We start from the raw sequence: 20,000 nt of genomic DNA on the forward strand, positions 1-20,000 counted from the left end.
TTATTGGCATAAGAAATAGTCAACTCCCTAGAAGGAAAGACCCTAATATGTTACCTAATGTATATTATCCCTTTTATCATATATCTTTAACGATTTCCCAAGTTTTAGCAAAGGAACCTCAGTGGATTCTATATTTGGCAAAGGATAATGTCCAGATATTTTGAGAACGGCTGGCAAAAAGTCTGGTTGACACTGATACAAATTGTCATATCTCCTTTGTTAGAATGGGGAGAACAGACAGTAAGTGGGGCCCTGGCTAAAGTCTAGCTCACAGTGTGCCTGTGGGCTCAGCAGGCACCTAGTGGTCATCTCCCTTGTTTCCAAGTGTATATTTAGCACTGCTACACTAGCTAGTTGAAATAACCCTTACATTGATTCCTTGGCCTGTAGAGTAAGATCTATCATATTGGGGGAAACCAAATGAAACTCTGAAACCACTCACACCCCCAGGAATAGCATAACATCTGCAGCAGAGGTTTATACACCTTTGGAGAAATAGCTCATGACATGTCACTGAACTCTAGTAGAGAAAGAACACCTGATCATGGAGCAATAAGTGACAATGCATCTGGAACTGCCTCTTATGAGCTGTGTTCTGCTGGGCTCACAAAGTTACAAATTCAGAAAGTTCTATCAGCAGTCATAATTTGGGAATGCTGTATTCTGGGCTGAGCTACCTAACTGGGCATAGATAAAATTGCATGGATGAGTAACCAGACCCTCATGTAACCACTAAAGTTACACAAATAAACCCTTCATAGCTCACATCCTTGTTGGTATCGGTGTCCTTATATTGAATTGAAGGAAAAGAAATAACCTCCAGGCTTCATTTATGAATGAGCTGGCTCACAATGTGGAAATGATTGACATTAGCACTACGGCCACATTCAGGGTGGCTATGAATGATGCTGGAAAGAAAATGTTTCCCAGTGGGTGGAACTGCTAACAATGAAACTGGCCACCAACTTTGTATGGTAGCACAAGTGGCACACGGATGGATGGCACATAGAAGTAGACACCATGTGTGAAGATATTGGATCACATGCCGATGCCCATCATAAAACATCCATGATGAAAGCGGCACTAGATAATAAAAAAGATAAAATGACTTGGCCAATTGCTGCTAGCAAAACTTCATATGCCATTTTGGGACTGGCCTGATAAGCAAACAAATGGAATAATGGCTGTGTTGTGAAGGTTAATTACAGTTCAGAATTAGCTTGAACCATCTTGCTCAAGATTGTGCATGGCAATGACCCTTCGTCAATGCATGAAACATTCTGATTAATAGTGTTGCTTTATAACCATGGATCTGAAGAATTTCTGGCCCATTTATTCCAGCTCGTCAGCATTGTTTATTGATAACAATAAGATTGATGATTTGCACCTGGTCTCTGTGAGACCCTGGAGGACTCTGCTGTTAAAGCTGGTTATGTAGCAGAAATATGTTACATGGGCAGCAAAAAATAAAAATCTCCAGCCAAGATTCCATTTTGAGCTTCCTAATTCCAAGGTGTTCCATGCACACAATGCTGGTTCCTGATTCAAGAAAAAAAAAAAAAAAGTGGCCCTCAAAGAGGGATTATAAAAGAAGCCCACACCTGATGTCCCTGGGCCCCTGGCTGTACGACAGTCTTTGGCTGTGATGTGTATGCTTACTTCAATGCTGTTTCTAATATATCCTTTTCTTGTAAAAAAATATAGATTTGTAAGTATTTCATCTCAGAACTTGTGAGTCTTCTTCAGCAATCAAACCCTAATTAGCACCTGCTGCTCATGGAGTGAGTGGCAGAAATGGAGGCTATGGATTAACTCAGCAACATGGACTTCTACTTACCAAGGTCAGTCTAGCTACCACCTATTTGTCATGCACAGCTTACCAGATAGAGGTTTCTGTGGCTGTCCAGGCAGGGGGGCACTCTCAGCTCCTATAGGCTGCCTGCCATTTTCTGCCACATGAATCTTAATGACAAGTCGTTTACTTTTTCAAGGTCAACAGAAGAACAACTTCTGCAATTTCAAATCTCTGACTTACTCTATCTCTAATCTCCAGATCCTCTTTTGAAAGGACTCATCTGATTAGATAGGGCCCATCCACTTTCAAGGGGGCAGTTATACGTGCCAGTAGGATAAGCGCTACACATTGATTCCTGGGCCTGTGGAGTAAGGGCTATTGTAGTGGGGAAAGCCAAATGAAACTCAGCAAGGACATAAAATCTCCGGCAAAAATTAATATGTCTTTTGAAAAATGACTTATTGCATGTCACTGAGCCTTGGCTGAGACTGAGTGCTTGACCAGGCATTCAGAACTTGTGTTTTTATAAATCTATTAAATTATGAATTCAAAAAAGCTTGTAGGCAGTCATAAAATGAGGACCATGTATGCTGGATTATAGAGTTTGTGTATATCAGGGTATGGTAACTTGGGAATCATTTTAGAATTTTGCCTACTACAAGAGACCAGACAGCATTGCTTGCAACCAGGGGACTCATTTCAAAGCAAAAGCAATGTGAGTGTGAGCCTATTACAGAGACCTACTTGTATCACTGTTGTACTGCTTAGAAGCAGCTGGTCTCATAGAAGGCTGGAACAGTCTTCTAAAAACAACAATAAAACACTAGCTTGGGGGCATTATTTTGAAAGAATGGATTGTCATTTTTCAGGATGCAGAATATACTTTAAGAAGCTTCCGCATAGCTCTGTGTCCCCAAATGGGTCTGAAAAGCAAGTGGTGGAAGTAGGAGTGGCCCCATTTGCAATTACTCCCAATGCTGCACATTCCTGCAATACCTGACTCTGCACAGTTGACATTCATTCCCCAGATGTGACTCATTCTTGTCACAGAATACAATAAATATTCCATACCTGCCACCTGAGCACTTAGGACTCCTTGTGTCCAGGGACCATGAGGCTAGGGGAGAGTCATCAAATAGTAGTTGTAATTGACTGTGATCAGCAAGAGGAGACAGGACTGCTTTTGCCTGACAAGTTCAGGATAATTTTATATGTATGGGACCCAGGAAATCCACTGTGCATCTCCTGGTACTCCCATGCCCCACGGTTGCTGAATGGACATTAACTCAAACTAAAACAGGTATTATTTCCAATGACTAAGATCCCATAAGAATTTAGGTTTGAGTCACATCATTATGTAATACGTCAAGACATTCAAGGAGATAGATGAAGGTGAGGGATATTTAGGATGGAAAATGGAAGGAGAGGATAAGTACCAATTATGGCCCTGACATAAAAAGTTCATTCCACTGACCTGCCTTTTCTAAGTTTCCTCTCAGGAAGTGAGGCCCGAGGGAGTCATGGAGAAGCTGCTTCTGGAAACTAGTGTACATTGGTACCACTGTGAGTCATGAGTGGTGGGCTGTGATGCTCTTTAAAATAAAACTCTCGGATCTTCTACAGGAAGCATATTGATCAATGGTTGAGACACTACTTTTCAGGAGCCACCTCCTCATTTGTGCTGAGGCCACAATACCCACAGGCTGCTCCCAATCAATGACGGAGAAAGGTGGTGGTATTAGGCAGGGTCATTTCTCCAAGAGGCAGAACCCTCTTCACAGGCAATTTTAGTACTGGGACATCCCATCGGTCTGGCTAAGACTTTCTTAGGAAACAGTGTTGCTGTCTGAGAATTTTCCTATCTAACCCCTTTTAGGTCTCTCTCTCTCTCTTTTACAGCAGTTAGAGAGCTTGAAGTTTGAAGACACTCCAGCATTTCCCCCTTTTTTTCATACACTGCATAATCTCTTGCACATGCAATGTTGTGTTGGCCTCTGTGTCTTGAAAAAGAGAACTAACACATTAGGCTTCCCCTATCAAGTTTACCTGACTGTTAAGAGGGGCACCATCTACACAGCAGTAGTAGAGCAGAAGCCTCCTGCATTCCAGGTGCAGTTTCTGACATTCATGAATCACATAGCATTTGGGATTCATATAAACCCCTGGAGCAAGGCTAAGTGATGCTGGTTAACTTAATGCAGGGACATGAACAGCTATGAGGTCTTTTCACTTTTTGAATTTCCTAGTCAGATAGGATTCTGAAGTATGTATATGATAAGCTCTTATTCTCTGCTACATCCAATCAATTACCAGTTACTAATCAATGACAAAATAGGTAAAAATCAATGTTGCTAGTAAGGAACAAGTGCTAGGTCTATACATAGCAATCTATGTATCTCCAACAATGCTGGTATAAATACCTTGAATTGGGATTTGAAGGATGATTGGAATAAAGATCAAGTCCTCGGGCATCCTTGAAGCTAGAGAAAATCCCTTCCTGCCAAATTTAATGCTTTATTGACCTTATCCGCACTATTTATTATCTGAGATTTTTCCATTACTTACTAATTCCTAAATTATCTAATTTGATTTAACTCTTGGCTGATCTAATTTCATCAATGTCAATAATTTTAACCCAAATATCTCTATTCTTTAACCCTGAATTGATTTTTTCCTTAACTTGTCACCTTATGAATTTGTCCTGAAATCTCGGCATACTATTTCATATTAACTCTTTTCCCATCAGAGCTATGTGTCTGTTGGGGTTTCCTTCCTAGTCCAATCTGAAATAAATGTTCTCCTGCCTCCTGCAGAGCCGTTCACATGTGACTTCCTGTTTTTTACTTCACTGGGGAAGACATTTTTATTTTTATTTTTATTCTCTATCCTTGGCTTCTTTGATTTAGTATCTAATTTTGATGAAGTATATTCTAAAGAATTTCTAAAATATTTCTAAGGATTGAAGTTTGTGAGTTTTTGAATGTCCAAAGTAAATTAGTTTAATATTAACAATAATTTAAAAATCATTTCCCTCAGAAACGTAAAGCAGTATTTTGTTGCTCTCTAACAACCACTGCTGCTGATGAGAAGGCTGATGTCAGTCTGATTCTTGTTTTGTCACTATTGTTGTTTCTGCTATAAATAATATTTAACTCATTTTCTTTACTTTGATACTTTTACTTTAATAACATAATTTTAGATGTTTCTCTAACATGACAAACCAATTATTTGAGAATGACTATTTAAGTCAATCTATCATTTTGTCTTCATGACACTAACCAGATTGCTTAACTGCTTTTTTTAAAGTTATCTCTATATTGTCAATAATTTTCTGGAAATTGTTCATACACTTCTACTTTATCATGGACACAAATTTAATATAAAAGAGATGACCAACAATTCAGGGAAAACAAAAAAGTTAAACTTCTAAAAATTTTAGTCATCTTACATTAAAATCATCCCCAAATAAAAACATCTGTTTTTAAAGTTCTAAGTCAGAAATAAAACCCATTGGTAATGGTTGATACATAAAACCTTTCTTCATATAAGGCTCATCTTCAAAACACATAAAAGACTTGCTTAACTACAATCTTATGGTAGAAATATACTGAACAGAGAGAAAAATGATAAATTCACTTCAAATATGAATCAAGTATATAGAAAAAATAAAATTATCAGTATAGTGTCATTCAGAAACTGATTCTTAATAATAAAAAAAACTCCATTGTTCTCCAAAATTTAAATTTTTAGTAAAGTACTCATTTTCATATTAATGATACATTCATTATGGAAATCATGCTTGAAATTTATAACTTTGTTTTGCAGTTGTCTGATATAAACAATGCTAATTATTTATATATGGTAATGTTAAGCCTATATTAGATTTTGCACATTAGGGAGCTTAGAGAAAGATTGTCCTTGAACAATTTATATTAGAAAAATTGCCATATAGATATAACGCAGACCAGATGGTGTGTGATAATTTTCTACTGTGTAGTCAAAGACTGTGAAAAAGGTTCTAGCACTTGAGAATGATTACATCCATATTTACATCACATCTGCTGTGCATCTTTAGAAGTAATTCTACTAAATTTATTTGAGATTTAGGACTTTCTAAATTGGTACACATAATTTGACCTACAATCATATCGCTAAATTAAGTATGTAACTAAAAAAAAAAAAAAGAAAGAAAGAAAAAGAACTGGACCAGCCCTGGCCTGGTAGCTCACTGGTGAGAGCATCACCCTGATACACCAATGTTGTGGGTTCTTTCCCAGTCAGGACACATACAAGAATCAACCAATGAATGCATAAATAAGTGGAACAATGAATCGATGTTTCTCTTTCTTTCTCTTAAATCGATAAATTAAAACAAAAATTAAAAAGAGAACTGGACTGGAATAAATACATAAAAGTTTTATGAATCATCAGTATTATCGTTCACTTGAAACCTCTATACATAACCTAGTAGATGACTAAAATAAATTTGTTGAAATTATTTATAAGTTTACAATTAAACTAATTAGATAAGTACATAAATTCTGGGGAAGCAATGTGGTGATTATAGTTAACAATACTTTGTTGTATATTTAAAAGTTGCTAAGACAGAAGATTTTAAAAGTGTAAAAATAAAAAGTAGAATTTTAAAATTACTTTTTACATTAAAAGTTATACCTAGCATGTTTTTAAATATACAATTTCAAGATGTAAAAGTACAGTAGAACAGACCTATGTGAGATAGAAAGAATAAAAATCAGCTTGGATTGAGAAAACAAAAGCACTCGGCCATTATTCAGGCTGAGAGGACGAACAGAACCACATGCAAGACCAAGAGAACACGTTGCTTTTCACAAAGTCATGCAGTAATTGTAAAACACCTTAATGACCCTCTTTTTGAGTGATTATTGCTTTCTTGCAAATGAGGCTCCAAACCCACTTGGCTATTTTCATGAATTATAGAGAATACCTAATTGTTAAACTGTCCTTGCCTTGACACAGCACCAGTCCCAGGTTAATCAGTGTTTCTCCTAAACTCTTCTTAGAAACACCTGCTTCACTCAGACCTTCCTCAGAATACGTCAACACGAGCCAAACCTTTAAAAAAGAAGCTTCCTGGCTTCCACTTACAGAGTGGCATTCCACATTTCCTCTGGAAATATGTCACCTGCAGCGAGTCTACAACTGTCATTCTGTTAAACTTCAGGTTTGATCCTGATGACTCTTAGCTGATTAGGCTTCATGAAGAGTGATCCCTTTCACAATTCTTATATGGGGAAACAGCTTAGCCAACAGAAATAGTTTTCAAAAAGCAGCTGCAAGCCACTAATTCTGTAAGATTTTAGTTTAGAAAGCTATTAGGAAAGAATATATATATTATACATTTTAAAAGAATATATATATATATATATATATATATATATATATATATTTAATATGCTGAGGTAAGTTAGACTCAGGCCCAAAGGGAGTGGAATTCAGAAAGTAATGGTTGGACAGGACATGTTATTTCAGCACAGGAAGTAAAGTAATCCCCAAAGCAGATTTGACACTTTCAGATACATATTTCTTTGTAGCACAACCCCTCAAAACATAGCAACATAAGACAAGAAATTTATCATCTTTCTTGATTTTATGGTTGATTGGGTTCCACTGGATAGTTCTTTGCTCAGTCTTGTTGGATGGGGATGCAGCCATTTGGAAACTTGATGGGTACAACTGGAATATTGGCCAGCCAGGGTACTGGGAAGCCTGGAGGCGGAGGAAAACTGGTGAGTTAGGTTTTACTCCCAGCAGTTATATAACTTTCCCTCTCTATCTGTCCTCTCCATTGGGTAGCCCAGCTTATTACACATCATCTCAAAGATGCATGAAGAAGGAATTGCAAGCTTTCTTAAAGCTCCAGTCTCAAATAGGCAGAGAATCATCTTTGCCATGTATTGTTAGTTAAAGACATATAGCCAGCCCAAATTTGATTTGGAGAAACTATATGAGGGCATTAATATGGAAAATAGGTGTTTTTTTTTGAGAGATCAACTTTGGATATTAGCCATATAGTCCTCCCTCGGATCCCTATTGATTCACATTCCTCCCATATGTCAAGTGTACCCCACTTCCCCTTCAAAGCTCACTTTACTTTTGCCATCAGGATTAAAAATCTCACCCAAATCAGGCCTACTTGCAGTGAGGCTTCTTTAAGTGTTCTTCCTTTTTTAATCTGAAGAGCGATGATCTAAAGCGACAAGTTATCTGCCCTACTTACCTTCTCCCCACCACGCATACATATCTAACATACAATGGGGAGAAAACATATAGAGCAGAAGAACCACAATAGATACTTGCATTCAAAAGGTACAGGGAGTGTAGAAAACTATTCCAGTCACTGATCCATAGCAACTCTACATCTAGTCAGGTATATGCAATTATGTCCCCAATATTAAAAAGGTAAGAACTCCCTATTTATGATGTCCCAATTCTGTGGCACTTGGATACAGTATCCAAGTTACTTTTCATTTTCTAAAGAAATGGCCCATGTTGGGAGTGAATTGGTTATGTCAGTGGTTTCGTTTCTTACCCAGAACTTAATGGTTTAACAAAATTATAATTTTATCTCTCACAAACTCTATGGGTTATGAAAATAAGCTGGGAAGTTTTTGCACTCCATATGATGTTATCTGGAACTATAATTATCTGGGAACTCACAAGTTGGGGATATCCAGGATGGCTCTTCATATATTTGACACCGTGTCAGGGACAGCTGAAAGCCAGAGTCCTTCTCATTTCTCTATGTTGTCGTCAATGTGTTCTTTACACCTGGTCTCTCCAGCAGGGTAACTGTGATACCATTGTAATTAGCTGGTTAATAATAGGAAAAGAGCAAAGAAGAAGCCAGACACTATAGGCATGTCACTAGAGGAGCTTCACCAGGAAGCTGCAACTTTGTACTCCCCAGGGGAGCATCGGCCCATTCCCTGCAAAACATTGAGGGATCCAACAAAAGGGAGATAGAAGCATTCACAGTGAAGTTGGGGTGACATAGGGAAGGTCAAATCTGGGAACAGAGATTATTGATCAAAATGGGCGTGGCCACTGCAAACCCATGAAAATATGGGAATGCATAATCCCCTGAACAACAAAATTCTCTTTCTTATTGCTCTTGTGCTTTTGGCTCTTGGCCATTGACTCTCTTAGCTCTCTTGCATTCACCTGCAACTCCCTCATAGCCATGTGGTCCTGTAGACCCACATGCAATGGACTGATGGACCTCAGTAGGAAACACCAGCTAAACTAGCTGATGCTGGATTGGACATTGCTCTGCCATGGAAAGGAAACTTTGGATACTGGCTCTGATTTTAGCTCTGCTGAAGCCCCAGTTACACTTCTTCCTTGGGGTCATGGGGGAGGGGGGGAGTAAAGGAAAATAGGACTTTAGAAACTCAGTGGTATAATTCCACAGAAATAAAACTTTCTATAATACCTCTTCCTCTTATGGAGGGCTCCAGAAATGCTTATTCCAGTGGTACCCCAAGAATCCCACTTTCACCGGTAATAGCTGGACTTCTAATATGGTGGCCCAGTGTTCCAAGTGTGCCAAAGATAAACATGCCATGACTTCTTAAGGCTTAGATCTCAAACTTGTGCATAATCACTTTCACCATATTCTACTGGTTTATAGAAGCTACAGTGTCAGATTCAGTTCAGGTTTGGAAGGGACTACATAAAAGCATGAATCCTAAGAAGTGTGATTCATTTAAAAACTAGCTGCTGCAGGGACCCTCGGGTGCTCCCACCACAAAACTTCAATGACTTGGACTTTGGCCAGATAGTCAAACTCAATCGTTTGAGTTCAGTAAGCTTAACACCTTAACTAACCCATTTTTTAAAACCAGCATTATTTATAGTTTCTTGATAATTTTTGTTCCCACAGTGAGGACATTGTCTATAGTTTTATCACCTGACTTTTTCGCCATCCTAATATTTTGCTTAATCCCCATAGTTACTTTTGTAATTCTTGAATTTATTATTTCAAACGTATGTCTCCATCTATCCTCTCCAGAAACTTTGAACATGGGGTCCATAGCACCAAGAGTCCTCATGTGTAAACTTCAGTGTAACTGAAAAAAAAAAATGAAATCATATAAAAATGTGTATGTCTGCCTATAAGTTTTGTAAGAGCTTCCACTAGGGTATATAGGTGACTTAATCTAATAGTGCCTGGCTAATTGCAGAAAATCAATAAACAATAATTAAATGAATGACTGTATAAGTGACTATGTGTGCGTGCATGTGTACACATTTGGGAGACAGTGAGTCTAAAAATTAAAACATCAGGTTTTTCAAAGAGCCTATAACCTCAATTACTGATGTTAAATTTCTTGGTCTCAATCTATTATATATTGTCTTGGTTTATATTCTCTCAGCTAGGCATTGAGACAGGAATTCTGTTTTTGGCAGGTGATTCCAGGTATCACTCACAGGGAAATAAGAAAGAGATAAAGCCCCGGCTGGTTTTGCTCAGTGTATAGAGCATCGGCCTGTGAACTGAAGGGTCCTGGGTTCAATTCTGGTCAAGGGCACATGCTTGGGTTGTGAGCTCAATCCCCAGTGTGGGGCATGCAGGAGGCAGCCAGTCAATGATACTCTCTCATCATTGATGTTTTTATCTCTCTCTCCCTCTCCTTTCCTCTCTGAAATCAATAAAAATATATGTTAAAAAAAAAAGAGATAAAGCGAAAGAAAGATAGTGAATAAAGGGTATGCTATCAAGTCAGTTACCTCTGGGTAACTGGGAATGCTGCTGCTGGGACTCTGGCAGTGAGTAGTAAAGATAATTATTTTGCTCAGAGGGGCTGGGATTTCAAGAACATATCAACCAGTCATTGTTTGAGGTTGTTTCAGAGGCAAAGCCATAATTATTTTTCTGATTATTTCAGCCTGCTAAATACAAAGGCAAGGATAACTGCAGTCTCAATAGAAAACTGTTAGGTAGTTTAAAGGATGCCTATGCACTACAATGGCAAGGCCTTAGGGGCAGGACACCAACCCCTTTTACTACACAAATCAACACCAGACCAAAATTCTAGAGACATTGCCCTCAGCTCATCACTCTTTGTCTTAAGAGCTTCTATACTAATAAAAGAGTAAGATGCAAATTGACCATACCTTCGAGATGCCCACCAGCCAATCAGGAGTGAGTATGCAAATTAACTCAACAAAGATGGTGCCGCTGGCAGGCACCCAGGACCCAGGCTTCCCTCGCAGCCCTGGCTTCATCCAGAAGGTCATCCAGTCTAATTAGCATATTATGCTTTTATTATTATAGATTTTTTGTTAATTTCAGAGAGGAAAGGAGGGGGAGAGAGAGATAAAAACATCAATGATGAGAGAGAATCATTGATTGTCTGCCTCCTGCACGCCCCCTACTGGGGATTGAGCCCACAACCCAGCATGTGCCCTTGACTGGAATATAACTCAGAACCCTTTAGTCTGCAGGCTGATGCTTTATCCACTGAGTCAAACCAGCCAGGGCTGTGACCACATTTTTGAGGCTTATTCTTTTGTAGATGTTATTGGTCTTTTATGACATATTCTTGTCAAATTAATAATCAGTACATATTATTAAATTTAATAAATAGTTTAAAATCATTTTACCATTGTTGATTCTAGACTTCAGGGTTTTGTTTTTTTTTTAAGCTGAGAAAATTGCCTTATATTTTAATGGTGTTGTCCCATAATACCTCCCATGTGTGGAGACCAATTAACTCGTCTTTTAAGAAATTATTTGGGAACTTTCCATAGCCTTTACCAAAAATATCACCGAAATTCCTGAACCTGATACATGAGGCATTTTTTCACAATCCAGTCCTTACTTATATGTGTTACATTCCTCAAGAGTGTTATTTCATTTTCATGGTTATATTTTTGTATAAGCTTTTTCCAATATGCAGAAATAACACTTTATTTTTTCACTGGGTTACTTCATGGTCATGGTATTGCTCAAAGGTAAGATTTTCTCAAAAGCCCATCTCCTATCATTTAGGACAATTTACAGTTTGTCCTATTCTTTCAGATCAAGCAGCACTTTAACTTTTCTTATATCCTCATTATCACTTATTTGCTATCATCATATTCATTCTTAGAAAGTTCCCTAACAAAACTTACTTTTTTAAGAGAAAGGAGTAATTTATTCCTCAATAGGCATTAAAGTGAAGCATATTAGCTTAGAAATCATCCAGATATATGAAGGCACATCCCATTTTTATCACATTCTATATGTTTGTCTTTGAGCACATTACTTAGCCTCTTTAAGCTGAATTCTTCTGTGAAACGGACACATTCGAATCCCATATCCCCAGATAATTTTTGTTAGAATTGAACAAGCTAATAATTCCAAAGTACTTAGCAGAATGCCTGACAGTATTATTACATTTCAACTCATTAATATTATTAATAACTAGAGGCCTGGTGCATGAAACTTTGTGCATGGGGGCGGGGGGGTGTCTCTCAGCCCAGCCTGCATGCTCTCACAATCCAGGACCCCTCAGGTAGGGTCCAGTTCCATGGCAGCATGGCTCTGGTTTCTCAGGCCTGTGGGCTGGGGGGGAGGGACGAAGATTCCCAGATCTCTGCATGGCTCTGGTTCCCCAGAGCCTGCGGGCTGGGGAGGGACCAAGAGGCCAGTCCGATGGCAGCATGGCTCCGTTCCCACAGCCCCCTTCCACTGCCGAACCGCAGGCGGCTGGGACCCAGGACTGACTCCCGCCATGCCAGTGGGGACCCAGACTCACTCCCACCGCACCGGCCAGGACCCTAGCCTGGTGTTTGGTTGTCTGACCCATCATTTAGGTTGTGACAGACCCTGGGTTTTATATATTAGGATAGTGTATACAATGATACTAGTTACGTTAGTAGTAGTATTGATAAATGATAGCTTTTTATTTTTTATCTGTGTGCCTAAAAATGCTGGTTAAATAAATAAAAGAATAACATTTGGATAGTAACAACTCATACTACTACTGTATTTCCTCCACAATGGTATAATGAGAAAAAAATATACAACAGTATCACTTTTACAGTAATAGTGTCTCACTCCTGTGGTGTGGCAAGTGACAACAGAAAAAGAAGTACCAACAGGAGTATGTAAGTGGCACTGGAACTATGTGTTTGTATGAGTTGGGTGCATTGGCAAGGTTACCTCCAACTCCTTTGGCATTTAGCCCATGCACTGGGTTTCTCTAACCTGTCATATTTCTTACTCTGTACAGGGAATTAAGACAAGTAAAGAGTGGGAGCCTTTCCATGAGAAACAAGGACTATGGGGCATGGGGGAGCCGCCACTAAGGTGGGGAAATGACACTGGATTTTGTATATTATCTCTGATTATATATCTTTGATAGGTGTGCTCTTTTAAGAATTGCATGGAGGGAAAATATTTTATCTGGCTTCTTGTTATCACTTTCTAATTTTACCTGGCCACTTCAATTGTTTACGCCACTTTTTTTTTTGTAGTTGTTAAATAAGTGAGGGGGGAAAATTACCAAGAGAGCAATGCTTATAAAATATATAGGAAATATAAATCAGAATTTTTAAATTTTTATCAACATTTAACTGGGTTACACAATTGGAATTGACAAAATATTCTGCGTAGTTTCTTTACAAAAGTTGGTTATAAAATTATTGCATATCTGGGTCCCTGAAATCTCTTTTCCTTAAACCAATAAAACCTAATCATTATTTATGTTTAAAATGTCAATAACCTTAGAAAGGATAATGCTTTTGTTTATTATCTTTCACATAAAATTCTGTGTGGATGAAAGTATGGTTTTGATGAAAATTTTTGGTTTGAAGAGGATAGGTTGAGAGTACAGAAGTTTTAGAAAATGCAGACAATATGAGGATTAAAAGAATGAGTCATCAAGCTAGAAATATGTCAAATAATTTATTAGTTTGCCTAGGACTTTTCATGTACCATTTACCATATAAAACAATGTGCTTTGCCTGTTCAGGAAATCTATATATGCCAAGTGGAGGATTGGACCTGAGAAACGTTATAAAAGGGTAGTTCACACAAAGTTTCGTCTCTTCATCCCCTGTGATTCTTTCACAATGAATAATCCATTTCCCTCTTTTTTTACCTGGAGTGAAATGTAAATGTTGGCATTCATTTCTTTAACCTCTGCTCAGACTCCAATTACTTAGTGAAAGCAGAAGTGAACCGAGAGTGAGGTCTGCAACTTCGAACTTTTTCTCAGTTTTCTGTCTCTAGTTGTTGAGCTTTTTCCTTAGATTGTGCACTGCACTCATCCAAACGATTGTAAAGTTTGGGTTGAAGGTATGCTTGGATGAACATCGGCTTTATTTCCCTTAGTATCGCCCCAGCCTTCAATACCACCCAGAAGCTTCTACATAGGCTGAATTCTGCGGCTCAGCAACTAAGTGGTACAAGCCACAGGGAGTGCATAATACCAATTTTCCACAGCCTGCACTGACTACCCATTTGCTTAAAATTGCGATTCAAGGATGTTGACTTTACTCTATAAACCTCTAAATAGTTTGGGCTTTGGCTCCCTCAGAAATCCCTTTTCTCCTTCTACCATGTAATGACAACTGAAGCTAGGCAGTGTGCTTCTGATGAGAGTTCCCAAATTGAAGGCATATGGAGCTTTGTTTAAAATGGGAAGAACACTCCTCATGGTCATTGTTTCCTTAGGGATATCTGTGCTGCAAAAGTTTACCGCTGTCTCATTATATTGACCTCTGGGCATTTCTTCCTAATGTCCTTCAATTAAAATAGTTACATGCCCATGGTATTCTTTAACATTTCTGGAAACTCTTTATTGCTTATTTATTTTCATTTTTATTTTACTTTTATTCATTGTGATTTTAAACACATTTGAGAAAGGGTGCAATTTAAATATATTATTTTAATTCATCATCTTTAAAATTGTTCTAAAAACAGCATAATGGCAGGACTAATCACATGTAAAGAATATTTTAGGACCTTTTTTTCTGGAAATTAATTGCAGTTGTGTTTTAGAAGAATGTTATGAGTGAAGCAAAAGAGTCATCAAAACTTATCATGAGGGCTGAATAAATTGTGGGATCTTTTGATATATGACAAGAAACTGAATGCACATGTTTTTTGGTTCTGCTGTGCCCAATATATTTTTTATTAGAATATAATTGTTTGAAAGAACTATCTAATTTAATGCTGACAAAGTTTACTTTTTTCTTTATACATGTATATTGCATTTCAATTTACTCTTTTAACAATCAAGATTACATTTAAATGAAGATAGCTTTTCAAATTCAAATTTAGCAAGTAAGTATTCTAAGAGCAAAAAAACCCAATAATCATATAACTATAAATTACTCCTCAATTGTATTGATTTTCTTTTCTTTTATAACCAAGCTTCCTTGCAATTAAGTTACCAAATTTCCTATTGCTTTATATTTAATTTTAAAATATGCATAATATGCTTTATTGGGCAATTTAAAAATAAGACAATGCACTCCTTTGGGATATGATGTTTTGGTTTTAATTGAAAAGTACTGGTATTTCAACTCAAAAATCAAGTTTATGAAACCAATATTAAAACACATAATTTTAAGATGGTTCATAATATTTAATACCCTGAATGGTACAACTGGGAAAGTACTCCAGCTAATTTAAGGGCATCTGAGGACATACCAAAATTTTCCTATGTTTAAGAAAATTAGAGAATCTATGTAACTTTATGATACTACGCATTTACTGGTTTGTCATCTTCATATTTCCTTGTATCCAAATATTACCAAAGCCTGTCATGTTTGTTCTTGAAAATTCATTTGGTTTTGTCCTTACCTACACATTTCTCCCAACTATCATAATTTTTACCACTATCCTAAAATTTACCACTTTCCCATCTGGAACACTGCATCTGTCCCTTCAGCACATTCTCCATCTTGTTCCAATTGCTTTTCCCATACTGGGTCCCATTCTCAAGTTACTCATCTTATCACACCATTGTTGTCATGCAATTTTCTTGCTCAGCAATGTAGTGAAACTCCAATATGCTTTTATTTTCTATTACATTAAGGCTTAATTCTTCTACCTGTTTCTCATGATTTCTAAATCTCTTTGATTTTAGCACAGGGTCCTACATTTTTGGGTTGTAGCAGGCCCACCTACTATTATGTACACTGGCCCTGGAATTAGAGCAACTTTTCAAATCGGGGCTGCTCCCAAGTATGAAGGGGTCAAAACAAATATTTTTAATGAAATCATTTCTATATTAAAAACAAAAAGGACAAACACATGTATTACAAAATCAATTGGTCCATAGTAGATATAGAGATTTGTCAATGGTTTAGAATAAAGTGATGCTTTTATACCTCTTATTTTATTGTCTAATTAGTGCATGTGAAGATCCTTTGCAAGGCTCAGAGTTCACAACCCATCTCTTCCTGTTTAGATTTAGGAATCAGCTTGTCCTGCGCTGTATTGTCAAATGCACTGCTCCTGAGTAAATTTAGTATTTTCTATCATAAGACAAAGATAGAAAATTATTCATCATATTGCCACTTTAGGGAATCTACATTGAAGAATATAGATTTCCTTTGAAATGCAGCTCCTTAATACATTTTTAATGCTTTTAATAATAATCATGACACTGTAGCCCAATATGTGAATACTTGCTTCCAATGACTCTCTCAAAGGTTGTTAACTATGTTTCCTTTGTGAATTACAAGTATTGCCAAGAGTATTCTAAAGAATATAAAGGATGGTTCATTTTCCCTTCACCTTAAATTTACTAACAGGAATTTTATAGCTTCAAGGTAGAACAATATAACTTCTTGTCACGTCCGAACTCATTGAGCTGTATTCTCTGCATTCTTAGAATGTGGCCCCAGCAGAGAGTTGAGAGGAGTGGCCTTTGGGAGAATGAGAACAGCAAGTCCATTGCAGTGGATGAATCCCTTGACTATGATGAATCTGCCCTCTCCTGTCTTTAGCCTGTACCTGCACAGAGGAGATGACAGACACCCTAGAGCAGTGATGGCGAACCTATGACACGCGTGTCAGCACTGACACGCGTAGCCATTTCGGATGACACGCGGCCACTGAGGTGGCCGCATGCCGAGGATGAAACATTTGCTGCTCCTGAGGATGAAACATTTGTGAAATAATGTTTTTTCCTCAAAGTGACACACTATCCGAGTTATGCTCAGTTTTTTGGCGAAGTTTGACACACCAAGCTCAAAAGGTTGCCCATCACTGATCTAGAGCATGATCTAATATGGGGCTAAAGCCTATGAGGGGTCATTGGGTTGCCTTGGGGAGCTAGTAACATGAGTTGCACAGGTACAGGGTGCCTTCTGCCATCCCTGCAATTCCTGGGAGCTGTACCAGAGTTGGATCAGGGTTGGAACATAGACAGATTAGAGCCCATATGGAGACTCATATATGCGGCTTAAGCCAAGGATTAGTGGTTGGGATTATGTAACAAGAGTGCTGACATCTTCTTAGTCTAGCACATAATACCATACCAGGTGGCTAGGGAAAGTGACTTCTGGGCTACACTGCCTGCCCGGAGCATAGAGGATTAGAGATCACCCCAAAGGGAAGAAACAGAGCAAAGAGCCCACACAGGTGCCAGTCCAGACTAGGTGAACCCCACTGAGATAGCACTGATAGCCTGACCAGTTCCAATTCGCCAGAGAAGAACATAAACAATGTTAAGGCAGGAATTCCAGAGCTCAGGTCCTGGGTCAGGGGCCGTGCTTGCCCAGGGTAAGTAGGCACTGTATCAAGCAATTGTATAAAGATCTGAGCACATCTACTTCTAGTATATATATATGTACTAGAGGCCCACATATATATATATACTAGAGGCCCAGTGCATGATTGAATCATGCACGTGTAGGGTCCCCTACATGCTTTTGCTTTCGATCGCGGTGGAGCTGGGTGCCTGTCCGCTGGTGCACCAGGCCTTTCAGAAGCACCCAGCTCCCCCGTTTTTGATGGTCCGCGGCGGGACGTGAGCTCGCTGCCCCAGAGGCCCCTTCTGTTCTGCAGCACAGCTGGCACAGATGCTGAGCTCGAGCCGCCACTGGCGACGCTAGCTCAGCGTCCTGCCGGCCCAATTGGCTACCCCGGCCACCCCGAGTCCCGCCCCCTGCACCTCCCTCTGGCCCAATCATGGGCATAGCAGAGTGATGATAATTTACATATTACCATTTTATTAGGTAGGATATATATATATATATATATATATATATATATATATATATATCTGATATTTGCTTAAAAGACACATCAAAGCCCAGCCAGTGTGGCTCAGTGGTTGAGTGCCAACCTATGAACCTGGAGGTCATGGTTTGATTCCCAATCAGGGCTTATGCCCAGGTTGTGGACTCAATCCCCAGTAAGGTGTGTGGCAGGAGGCAGCCAATTTATGATTCTCTCATCATTCTCTCTTTATCCATCTTACTTCCTCTCTTTGAAATCAATAAAAACATGTTTAAAAAAAGGCACATCATGGAATCTCACTTCCAGTTATTTTAATTTTTAGATCTGGGTATGTTCTAGAATTTTTATTTTAAAAATTTTCAGGTGATTTTTATATTTTCTTAAGCTTGAGAATCATATTAGAATCATGCCATATTATCTCTTAATAGTCCTTTTCCAACTCCAATGAAATTCCTTAAAATGATGCTAAAAGAAGAGACATAGATCATATGAATACAGAAATCTCAGTAGTTTTAATGATATTACCACTAGGGAGTTTTAAATGACTTTTAGGACTGAATTGAGTATCTTCTTAGGAACTCCCACAAGACATTTTGATTACCTGGTATATTCTTTCTTAGGACCATCTTAACAATTACCATAAACTTGTTAATTTAAAAACACAATAATTTATTTTCTCACATTTTTTGAGGCCAGAATTCTGAAATCAAGGTCAGCAGGGCTGTGCTAACTTCTATAATTTCTGGAGGAAATCCTAATCCTTGTTTCCTTCAAGCTTCTGGTGGCTATTAGCATTCCTTGGTTTGTGGCTCCATCATTTTATTCTCTGTTTCCATCTTAACGTGGCCTATCTCTTCTTATCTCTATAATATGTCCCTGTGACCACACTTAAAAACACTTTTTATTGGACTTAGGGCTGATCTGAATAACTCAGATATGCTCCTCCTTTTAAAAATTTTAACTTAATCACATCTCTTAACTATAAGTTTATTTATTTATTCTTTTACCACATAATTTAATATTCACAGTTTTTGGTAATTAGGTGTGAATTAAACTTTTAATTGGGTCCACCATTCAGTCTATGACACCTGGGTAAAAGCAAGCAATTATATTTGCTACTAGCTGTACCTGGCCATGCGTTGCTGTGGCTCAGTCTGGTTAAATGGAAAAGAAAGAAAAGAGAAAGCGCATGTTTCTAATATGTTTAATTTCACAATGCTTGTGGGTATACAATATTTTTTGTTGTTCCATTGTCTGTGCAGATATAGAGATTGTGTGGTTTGCCGACTCTAGAACACGCAACATGATTGTCCATGTGAGAAGCAATCCGTGTCTAGATCTAAACCTCACAATTCTAAAGATTGGCCCTGAGCTTTGTTGATTGTGATTGCAAACGCCAATCGAATTGGGAATTGCAATTTCTTAAATTGAAATGGCATATCCATTGGAATCATAGGAATGTGAGGAATGAGGACATCTTCACCTTTGAAAGGTCCTGTCAAGATTGTTGCTTCTACGACTTTGCTCATTAATTTTTTTACTGTAAGCCGCATGCCATTGCAAAGCTTTGGTTGGTTGATATTTTGCAACATGATAATTGGCACACCGATTTTCAATTGCAGTACGTGCGGTGGCATTCCTGGCAGATCGAGTGAATTCAAAAATTCTGTTGGATAATTAACCGCTTCATCTGCTTCCACAACAGTGTCGATGGACTTGTATGTGACTGCCTCGCTTTGAATGTTAGACTGAAGAATATTGTTAAGTTCGTAGACATCTTTGTTCTTGGCCGCAAGAATAGCTCGTTCACTCAGCCAATCGTGATTCTTATAATTGGTTTGAATATTGGGAAATACTTTTTCAACCAATTCTTCTTTTGACGTCACTAAATTGCAGAAGTTATGAAGCAATGAAATTCGTCCTGAGGTCAGATCAACCGGCACCTTTCCGTTCCCAATTTCCAGCAATTGATGTGAG

Source organism: Cnephaeus nilssonii (assembly GCF_951640355.1).
Source record: "Cnephaeus nilssonii genome assembly, chromosome: 8".
In the NCBI taxonomy this organism is placed as follows: domain Eukaryota; kingdom Metazoa; phylum Chordata; class Mammalia; order Chiroptera; family Vespertilionidae; genus Cnephaeus; species Cnephaeus nilssonii.